Source organism: Mustela nigripes, chromosome 3 (genome assembly GCF_022355385.1).
Source record: "Mustela nigripes isolate SB6536 chromosome 3, MUSNIG.SB6536, whole genome shotgun sequence".
Classification (NCBI taxonomy): Eukaryota; Metazoa; Chordata; class Mammalia; order Carnivora; family Mustelidae; genus Mustela; species Mustela nigripes.
Window position 1 is genome coordinate 124,354,864 of NC_081559.1, and position 11,123 is coordinate 124,365,986.

Here is an 11,123-nt window from a genome sequence, read left to right on the forward strand (position 1 = left end):
TTCAGAATATTCTAGAATTAGCTTTCCCCTACACATTTTCTATTGCTTGCTTCCAGATGAAACCAGTTATTTAGCAGTGACATTTAATAACAAATTTCGCTTATGACTCAAATGTTTACTTTAAAGTTTAGTCCATGTATTCCATAGTATGGAAGATTAAAAGTTACAAAGTTTTAAAGATGCTTTCAAAAGTAAGCTAAGAGGCATCCAGGTGGCTCAGTCAGTTAAGTGTCCCACTCTTGATTTCGGCCCAGGTCATGATCTCAGGGTAATGAGATTAAGCGCTAGGTCAGGCTCTGTGCTGAGCGGGGAGTCTGCTTTTCTCCCTCTGCCTTTCCCCACCCATGCTCGTGAACCTATGCTTTCTCTCTCAAATAAATACATAAATCTTTAAAAAAAAAAAAAAAGGTAGCCTAAGTAATTAAATTGGAAAGTACCAATTTCCCACAGAATGAATGTGTCTTCCACAAAAGCATTGTAATTTTCTGTCTCCATTTCTCTTAGTCAGCTATTCTGTATGACTATAGGATATATATGTGTATATATACATATATATGCCATATATATGGCATATGGCATGTATATGATACAGTGATAATACATACACAGGAATAAAAGGCAAAGGAGGATCGAGAAAGGGGATATGTGAAGATAAAAAGTTGCTTCAGCAAATAAAAATGAAGAAATTGAACAGGGCTTGCCTCACCTAGGGAAGATGCTTTCAATAAAAAAGGGAAGAGTCGAGATTAATGCAAGATTAATGCAGATTAATACAAGAGAATTGATGAAACATAGTGACTCTAGTTTATAGTAACTGGTAGATAATTAAGACTTCAAAAAGAAAACTTTGATTTTCAACCCAGTTAAGTTGCTGAATATAACAGGTTAATGAAGAAAAAAGCAAGATTAAATACTACAGTATAAAGCTACTTTTTGTAACTTTTGTCAAATAAGATAATTTTTCTTGAGTTCTTAACTCAGGTCTAGGTATAGAGTAAGTACTCAATAAATATTAACTATTTTTTATAACCAGCTAAATGGTTTTCTTCTATATTTTTCCATACTTATAATTTGATGCTTTTAGATTTATTTTTATTTTAATATTTAAGCGGCATTGATGAAATCAGACCATACAATTCTTATGATTCTTAGATTTCTATACACAAATTTCTCATCTGTCTCAAAAAAAGAAAAGATTCCATTAATCACCTCATAGCCTGGTAATAAGAGCTAAATGTAAGAAGAGCAAGAACTAACGTCTTGGAGTTGTCACCAAAAACATTGTCGTCATTGGACATGTAGATTTGGGCAAGCCTATTGCTACTGGTCCTCTGATCTATATCGAAAAATTTAAGGAGGAGGCTGCTGAGATGGGAAAGGGCTCCTACAACTATGCCTGGGGTTGGATAAACTGAAAGTGAATGTGAATATAGTATCAACATTGATATTTCCCTGTGGAGATTCGAGAACAGCAAGTATTATGTGACCATCATTGATGTCCCAGGACACAGAGACTTTATCAAAAATATGAGTACAGGCATATCTCAGGCTGACTGTGCTGTCGTGATTGTTGCTGCTGGTGTTGGTGAACTTAAAGGCGGTATTTCCAAGAATGGGCAGAACTGTGAACACGCCCTTCTGGTTTACATACTGGGTGTAAACCAACTAATTGCTGATGTTAACAAAATCGATTCCACTGAGCCATCCTACAGCCAGAAGAGATATGAGGAAATCATTAAAGAAGTTAATTTAACACTTACATTAAGAAAATTGGCTACAACCCCAACACAGTAGTATTTGTGCCAATTTCTGGTTGGAATGGTGACAACATGCTGGAGCCAAATGCTAAGATGTCTTGGTTCAAGGGATGGAAAGTCACCCATAAAGATAGGAATGCCCATGGAACCACGCTGCCTGAAGCTCAGGATTCTGTTCTGCCACCAACTCATTCAACCGTCAAGCCCTTGCATCTGCCTCTCCAGGACCTCTACTAAATTGGTGGTATTGGTACTGTTTCTGTGGGCCTAGTGGAGACAGGTGCTCTTAAACCTGGCATGGTGGTCACCTTTGCTCCAGTCAATGTTACAACTGAAGTCAAGTCTGTTGAAATGTACCATGAAGCTCTGAGTGAGGCTCTTCCTGGGGACAATGTGGGCTTCAATGTCAAGAATGTATCTATCAAAGATGTTTGTTGTGGGAATGTGGCTGGTGACAGCAAAAATGACCCACCAATGGAAGCAGCTGGTTTCACGGCTCAGGTGATAATCCTGAACCATCCAGGCCAAATCAGTGCTGGATATGTACCTGTGCTGGATTGCTTGCAAGCTTGCTGAGCTGAAGGAGAAAATAGATCAATGTTCTAGGAAAAACCTGGAAGATGGTCCCAAGTTCTTGAAATCTGGTGATGCTGCCACTGTTGTGTGTTCAGAGCTTCTCTGACTATCCTCCTCTGGGCCATTTTGCTGTTCATGACATGAGACAGATGGTTGCCATGGGTGTCATCGAAGCCGGGGACAAGAAGGCAGCTGGAGCTGGCAAAGTCACTGAGTCTGCCCAGAAAGCTCAGAAGGCTAAGTGAGTAATGTCCCCAATACCTGCCACCCCAGTCTTAATCAGTGGTGGCAGAACAGTCTCAGAACTACTTGTCAATTGGCCATTTAAGTTTAATAGTAGAAGACTGGTTAATGATAACAGTGCCTTGCCAAACCTTCAGAAGGAAAGGAGAGTATTTTGTGGACCATTTGTGTGTGCGTACGGGGAGAGCAGTTTTAAGTTATGAGCTTTTAAAATCAATATTTTTTAATGGAAACAACGTGACCAAAAATCTGTCACAGAATTTTGAGACCCATTAACACAAAAGTTTAATGAGAAAAAAAAAATAGAATGAGAAAGACATTTCTCTTTGTTAATAACACACCATGGGTCACTCAAAACAACTTCACTGACTGCCATATGTGCAAGAAGGATCCTACAAAAAGATCTGAAGAATAGTAAGCAAAGCAGGACACAATTATGCATCATGAGGGTGTTTCCTTTTTCCATCAACACAAATGGATTTGTCCAGGGTGTTTTCTCTAATGCTTTAAATGCACATTTTAACAGAATACTAAACTTTACTTGGCTGGTAACTAAAATTTACTCTTTATTTATTGATACAGTGCCATCTACAGTTTTTGTTTTTTGTTTTTGAAGATTTATTTAGTTATTTATTTGACAGAGAGGGAGAAAGAGAGAGAGATCACAAGTAGGCAGAGAGAGAAAGGGGGAGGCAGGCTCCTTGCTGAGCAGAGAGCCCCATGCGGAGCTCAATCCCAGGATGCTGGGATCGTGACCCGAGCCCCCGAGCCGAGCCGAAGGCAGAGGTTCAACCTACTGCGCCACCCAAGTGCCCCTACAGTTTTCTTTTTTATTCTCACTTTCATTTACTTTGAATTGTGGTCATTTGGAAGTTCCACAAAATAGACCCTAACAAGTGAAACTTAGGCAGACAGATGATTTCAGTGAGTTATCCAGAATCTCAGCAAGTAGGTGGTAACTCTGGGTCAAAATTCCTAATGCTACACCAATGCTCTGGTCATTAAACAATGCTGCTTTTTCTTGGGATTTTTTTTTTCTTTTATAAGAGTTTCTGCTATTAGATATACCGCCCTTATGAAATCCACCTACCTAATGGGGCTAGAGTTTTAGATTTTATAAAATTAACATTTTATAAAATAAACAATTGAAATATTTAAAAATTAAAATTAACAGTAATGTTTCATAAAAATAACATCATAATGTTCATACAGGGCCTTGAGATAAAGGATGATACCATATAAATGAGTATTCTCAGCTCTGGTTAAGGATTAAAATCATCCAAGGGAATTTTAAAGTATCTCAGTGTTTGAGCTGTCAGTACTAAAACCAAACATCTTGCACAGCAATGTGGCCATAAGTATTTCTAGAAGCCTCCGGAGAAGAGTCTGTTGCACAAAGAAGGTTAACTACCACCATAGAGAGTATCTGTGTTTGGTAAAGAATGTGTTCTATAGGACAGTACAATCCATTGTTACCACCAGCAGAGGGCCTGCTATGTCTTACACAAAAGCTTAAAGAATGTGAGTGATTTAAAGCTCAGCTCTCCATTCAACCCTTGTTCTGACATCATGGGCCATCAAGGGCTATACTTGGGTCATCAAGGTCTATACCGCATTCTAATCAGAAAGCATGCAGAAGCCACCCAACACAGCATGATACCAAACAGATGGCTATTGCAATAATTTTACCGAGAAGCTGTACATTTTCACTTTGAAACCCATCGTACCTGGCAATTCAGGCAAGTTTTAGGAAAGGCCCTTGAAATAAAATTGATGCCTAATTAAGTGCCTTTTGAAGGCCAAAAGCAAAGCAAAGCTAACGGACTCTAATTTTTTTTTTTCTTAACAAATCTGTGTACATACTTGTCGTTTACTAATTAATTTTAATAGGTGGCTTGTCTTCCAGCAAAATGCTAAAGTAAAAGAGCCCAGAAAAATTATGTTTGCGTATGTATCACTTATGATACTTGTCACATTTGTGTCTGTGGGATTCTAATTTATAGAAGTGACTGAGTTAAGATACAGAGAATTCAATGGCATTGAAAGAAGAATTTATTATTTACATTTCCCAAGAGGAGGAGGCATGCCCCACCACACAGTGTCACTGGGGACGCACAGGGCTCTGGTCAGGACTGGAAGGAGGAGGGAAGGGAGAGCTTAGGCCAAAGCATTTCTTGTAGTTTCTGTAGGAAAGGCAGGGCTTATGAACAGTTTAGGACTAGCTTGTTTGAATAATTCTGGATGGCCTGAGCTATAGGGGTGGTCTCTCATTGCCTGGTAACTGGGCCCTGGGATGATCTAGGGCAGGAGATATATTGGTTTGGAGTAAAGGAAGTAGTTGGGCCAAGGCACTCTGCATGGTTAGTTTGCATGTGAAAGGTGAGCTGCTGGCCTACCCTTTTGCTATCTCTAGGAATTGGCTAGCACTGGAAGTCAGTCCCCTCCCAATAGCAAAATTTTAAGAAGTCAGAACATCATAAGATACAGCAATTTTGGGCGCCTGGGTGGCTCAGTCATTAAGCGTCTGCCTTCGGCTCGGGTCATGGTCTCTGGGTCTTGGGATCGAGTCCCACATCGGGCTCTCTTCTCGTGGGGAGCCTGCTTCCTCCTCTCTCTCTGCCTGCTGCTCTGCCTACTTATAATTTCTGTCTGTCAAATAAATAAATAAAATCTATTAAAAAATACAGAATTTCTAAAAATATACATGTACATATATTTCATATACAAATAAATAATAAAATACTTTCCGTCTGGACCAAGAAGTTGCATGAGCTGGAAGACACTGGGGCATCAGTTGGCCATGTTGGGAATAATGTCTCATTCAGCCTCTTAGTGCAACTTGTCAGTGACAAGGGTTCATGCGTGGCCCCTTGGTGAGGAAGAATAGAACAGGAATAGAGCAGGGTCAGGTCTCTCTCACTCTCCAGGTGAGTGAAAAGACAGAACGATGATAAAATGTCTCAAATTTGAATTGTTATATGTCCTGAAAAGAGGAAGGGTGGTTTTTATTTATCAGTCCTGTTTATGTAATTTCTCCCATATATTTCTAAAACTTCATTAAAGTTTTGGTCTGAAATAACAAACAATGAGGACTAGAAAAATATTACCCCCCCCTTTCTAATGCCAAAAAGGAAAACCCAAAACAGCTGAAAATCTTGAAAGTTTTATACAGTATATGTAGCTGCAATATATAGATAATCTTTTAAATTAGAAGTATAGGGGCACCTGGGTGGCTCTGTGGGTTAAAGCCTCTAACTTCGGCTCAGGTCATGGTCCCAGGGTCCTGGGATCGAGCCCCGCATTGAGCTCCCTGCTCAGCAGGGAGCTTGCTTCCTCCTCTCTCTCTCTCTGCCTGCCTCTGTGCCTACTTGTAATCTGTCTGTCAAACAAATAAAATTTTAAAAAAATAAAAAATAAAAAATAAATTAGAAGTATATTTTTTTCCCAGGATTCTATATCCAGCACTGCCGAGAATATCTGAAGTCAGACTTTTGAGGCAATATTGTCGTTGGATATTTTATAACAGATTTTCATTTTATTTTTAATTGCCAATTAAGTGTACCTAGGAAAATAAAACATGTAAGGAAAGTCAGTGATAATCAAATAGTAATATTTGTGGGAATGGAGGAACAAAGTGAGAACAGAAAAGTGTAGTTCTTCTGTTTTTATGGCTGTTTTAGGGATCAGCCTAATAAAGCGGCTCTAGCATTACTTTGAGTCAACATATACGTTGGCACAAAGTTAGCGCTCCTTGGCAAAGTTAAAGAGAAGAGTGGAAAAATGCAATTCTCCTGTGTTGTTTTATTTATGGGAGTCAGATCCTTCTTTAGCCTGGTATACTTGGTCTGAAATGACATTACTAGTGAATGTCAATTAGAAGGTGGTGTAGAGAATTAACACTTACGGCAGACAGTTAATGCCATCCACCCACCGGCCACTGAGCCCTGTGTTTGTATGGCACATCTAGGCAGAACACATAGATTCTATTCCATTTTTGGAAATTATCACTTCAGGCTAAAACTTTCCTTTTATAGCTTTACCTTAATGAAGATAATGTTATAAACCCACTGAATTATTTCTCATTTATATTTAAGTAGCACTTAACAACAGTCGAAGAAGAAATCTGCGTGCGCTCTGATTCCCAAGTGTTTAAAATTTTAAGAGGTGGCACTTTACCTCATCTCTCTTCACCTGAGGACTAATGGAAGAGGTTTGTTGATTTGTTTTTAAGAACAGCTAGTTTAGGATTTAATTAACTGAAGTAATTTCTGTAATCAATTTCATGAATCATTCAGCGAATAGTTTATATATAGTCCGTATTCCACGTATACAGTCGCCTATATTCCTTTCAACAGACTTTTCCAGCATCCATGAATGAGTTATTATTGTTGTTATATTTATTTTATTTTACTTTATTTTTGAGAGGCATAAGTTTGGAATGTCTGTTGGAGGAGATGAAATCAAAAATCAAAAGAGGGATTGTTGTCATTGGTTTTGTGTGTGTGTGTGGTTTTTTGGGGGAGGTTTAGTTTTGGGTTTTTTTTTCTGTATATAGAATTCAGTCTTGTGCTTCAAACTTGCAAACCACCTAGGGCTGTCCCCTGGTTTGGCTTGGCTGTGGTCTGTAGGATTCCTCAGGAGTCATGTTGAAGGCTGTGACTTGCTTCCTTACTGTAGTGGGAGGTTGAATGTGGGTGGTTTAATGTTCTCTGCTATTTAGTAATGAGAAAAAAGGGCACTTGAATATCATATGCTCCAGGAATTTCTTCATGGATGACTCACATTATAAATGACTGCTCTTTAAGGCCACAATTTAAATAATACCAAAATGTCATAGGAACCTAATGACCAACCAAATCGAGGTTACAGTTAGACCATACAAGCTTATTTTGTGTCTTTTCAGTGCAAGATTGTCTTTAGCACTGTAGGGTGAAGTTGGGGCATGGAGGGGTGGGGTCAGAAACTGTTCGATAAGCATTACTGAGAGTTATTACACAGCAGAAATTTTGCTGAGCACTAGTGATTTTGTCATGAGAAAGCATGATCTTTGCTCTTAAATAGGTAGTCTGCATAGATATCAAATACATAAAAAATAAATGCCATGCAGTATGGTATATACTAGCCAGAAATAGAATGCAGAGTAGAATCAAATATCAATAAAGAATGGATAAAGCAGTTTTGAGCTTAAAAAAAATTTCTTTTTAAGAATTAATAAAGCAGGGCGCCTGGGTGGCTCAGTGGGTTAAGCCGCTGCCTTCAGCTCAGGTCATGATCTCAGGGTCCTGGGATCCCCGAGTCCCACATCAGGCTCTCTGCTCAGCAGGGAGTCTGCTTCCCTCTCTCTCTCTCTCTCTCTGCCTGCATCTCTGCCTACTTGTGATCTCTGTCAAATAAATAAATAAAATCTAAAAAAAAAAAAAGAATTAATAAAGCATACATATCAACAATTTAAAATGTAGAACGTGATATGTGAGAATGAGCAAATAGGAACTAAAGATTATTGTGCCAGGGCTGTGCTGAGTAATTCCCATACATGATCTAATTCCATTCACATAAAGCCAGAGAAGGTAAGCAATGCAATTATTCACTGTTTATCTCTGGAGAAATGGAGGCATATTTAGGTGAAATGTCTTGCTTCAGATCAGTGCTCCTTACAGTGGTCCACAAAACAGTGCTGTTCTGCGAATTGCTGATCAGTATCCACTGTGAGAAGTGTTGGAAACTATAATTTTACCGAGTTATTTTATGATAGTTGAAATGAGTAATAGAAAAATACAGAATCGAGTTTTGTGTATGTTTATTTTTTTTAATTATAGCAGAATACACATAGATTTTTAGCATTTTAAACATTTTTAAGTGTACAATTGAGTGACATTAAGTACATTTACAATGTAATGTAACTATTACCACAATCTATTTATAGAACACTTTCATCATCCTCCCCACCCCAAAATTGTGTACTCATTAATTCTTCATTCTTTTCTTCCTCTAGACCTTGGTAACCTCTGATCTACTTTCTTTTTCATGAATTTGCCTGTTCTAGATAGTTTATATAAGGGGAATCATACAATATTTACCCTTTTGTGTCTGGCTTATTTCATTTAGCATAATGTTTTCAAGGTTCATTCATGTTGTTGCATGTATTAGAACTTCATTCTTTCTTATGGCTAGTATTTTATTTTATATATATATATATATATATATATATACACACATATATATATGACATTTTGTTTATATATTTATCTATTGATAGAAACCTGTGTTATTTCAATCTTTTTCTATTGTGAATAATGCTGCTGTGAATATTGGAATGTAAGCATGAGACGCTGTTTACAGTTCTTTTTGTTATATCTCAGAGTACACTGCTGAGTCATATAATAACTCTATGTTTGTTTTAGGAACCTGCCATAATTACTCTAGTGAGAAATTCCAGGCTGCTGGTGTTGTGTTGGGGATTTTTGCATAACAAGGGATAAGGGTCTATACTTTTCTTATAGTATCTTTGTCTGGCATCAGTATCAGGATAGTATTAGCTTCATAGAATGAATTGGGACGTGCTTCTATTTCTGTTTTTAAAATAACTTCGGAAGGATTACTGTTAGTCCTTTAAGTACGTGGTAGAATTCACCAGTGGAGTAATCTAGTACTGAACTTTTCTTTGTTGGGAGGTTTTTGTTCACTGATTAAATCTCTTTACTCATTTTAGGTCTACTCAGATTTTCTATTTCTTCTTGATCATCCTTATTCTGCTGGATGAAGGCTTCTTGTGATCTTGGTAGCCACAGGTTGAAGGCAGCAGGTCCTCTGTCTGTCCACAGCCCTAAATGGCTGCACGGGACTGGCACTCCCCTTATAGAGGTGTTCCTTTCAATGGCTATCATTCAAGTTCATGCCTCTTCATTTCCATTTTCACACCCAACAAACTTTTATACTATTTCCATGTTAGTCTAGGGCCTGTGCTGAGATCATAAAGAAAAATAAGAAGGACAGGTTTCAATCTAGATTCTGCAGAACACAGAGCAGTGTCATAACTAACTCTCCCTCTCCTGGACCATCAGGCCATCATAGGAACCTCTCCAAATGACTCCTCCTTCTTATCAATATACTTAATTTTGAATATTACTATTACTCATCAGATAAAATGTAAGCCTCTTTGATGTAGGAAAGGACATTAGGGTTTGATGGCCAAGAAAGAATTCTTGAGACATTATTGATGCAAAAAGTTGATTAAAACATGGGGACAGGACCCATGGGCAGTAAGAGCTGTACTGGGGTCATGAGTGTAAGGTTTTTTCCGGCGAGATAAACACAACACCAGGCAAAGTGGGTGCAAGGCAAGATTTATTAAAAACGCTCTCCGGTGAAGTTTCAGGGCTCAGGAGAAGGGGAGCCAGGAAAGTTGCGCCGGGAGGAGGTGGGCACCCTCAGGAGAGTGGCGGAAGTCGCGCCCAAGGCAGGGAGGAGGGGGCTTTTAAGGGGTCTCGGAGGAAGCTCAGGGGTCTTTTGGAAGTTCCCTTTATTTGGATATCCCACCTGCTCATCAGGATCCCATTGGTCCACGGGAGCCCGGGGCGGGGGGTCTCAGATTCCTGGTTGGGCCTTTGTTCTCCTGTCCGAGCTCAGGTCTTGTGGCGGGAACTTTTGCCATCTTTAGTAGCCCTTCCTGCCAGCCCAACAATGAGTAGTGGCCCATTATATACTTTCAAGTTGGGAGGGGGTTAGGGATAGCATAAGTCTCTAAGGAATTTGGAAGCAAAGTTTCCAGGACCTTGAGGGGGCTAGCCATTATTGGTGAGGTGGATATAGACTCCCAGGCTCCAGTCCCTTTCCTTCCCAGGCTCTCCTTTGCTCCTGCTAAGGCCAAGGAAAGACCAAATAGCCATCCTATTTGGTTAAGATAAGATAACAAGTCAATGCTCTGCTGAGACAGAAGAAAAAGACCAGCAGTCCGTCCTGTTTGAATAAGAAAAGAAAAAGAAACAAGTTCCCTCCCCACCCCACCCCCATGCCATGACTTAGCACTCTCCTGAAACACCTCTGCATAGATTATACTTCCATTTGAAGGGGCCACTTGGCCTTGAGAGCTCATGAAAATGCCCGGTTACCATCCCCCATTACCTGTAACCCTAAATACTCACTCCTAAACCTATCAGGTGCTCAGCCTTTGTGAAGGGATCCCGCTGAGCCCGCTGGTGATAATAAAGCTAAATTTCCCCTGTTTTCTCCTGTGCCCCTTGAGTTTGCTCAGTCGCTTCAGGTTTTCTGCGGCATTGAGAAAAGGTCAATTATTACTGTCTAATAAAACCCTAGTCATGGGGCGCCTGGGTGGCTCAGTCAGTTAATCGTCTGCCTTCCACCCAGGTCATGATCCCACAGTCCTGGGATTATGGCCCCCATGGGCTCCTTGCTCAGCTGGAAGCCAGCTGGTAGCCTGCTTTACCCTCATCTCCCCACTCGTACTTATTCTCTCGCACTATCTTTGCCTTTCTCTATTTCTCAAATAAATAAATGTAAGGGCCTATTTAGCAAGAGCAGCCCCACCTC

At 39.6% G+C, this 11,123-nt stretch overlaps 1 pseudogene; it reads left to right on the forward strand.

The window, feature by feature from the left end:
• Window positions 1-1,283: 1,283 nt before the first annotated feature.
• On the forward strand, window positions 1,284-2,578 carry LOC132013117 (elongation factor 1-alpha 1-like; annotated as a pseudogene).
• The last annotated feature ends 8,545 nt before the right edge of the window (window positions 2,579-11,123 follow it).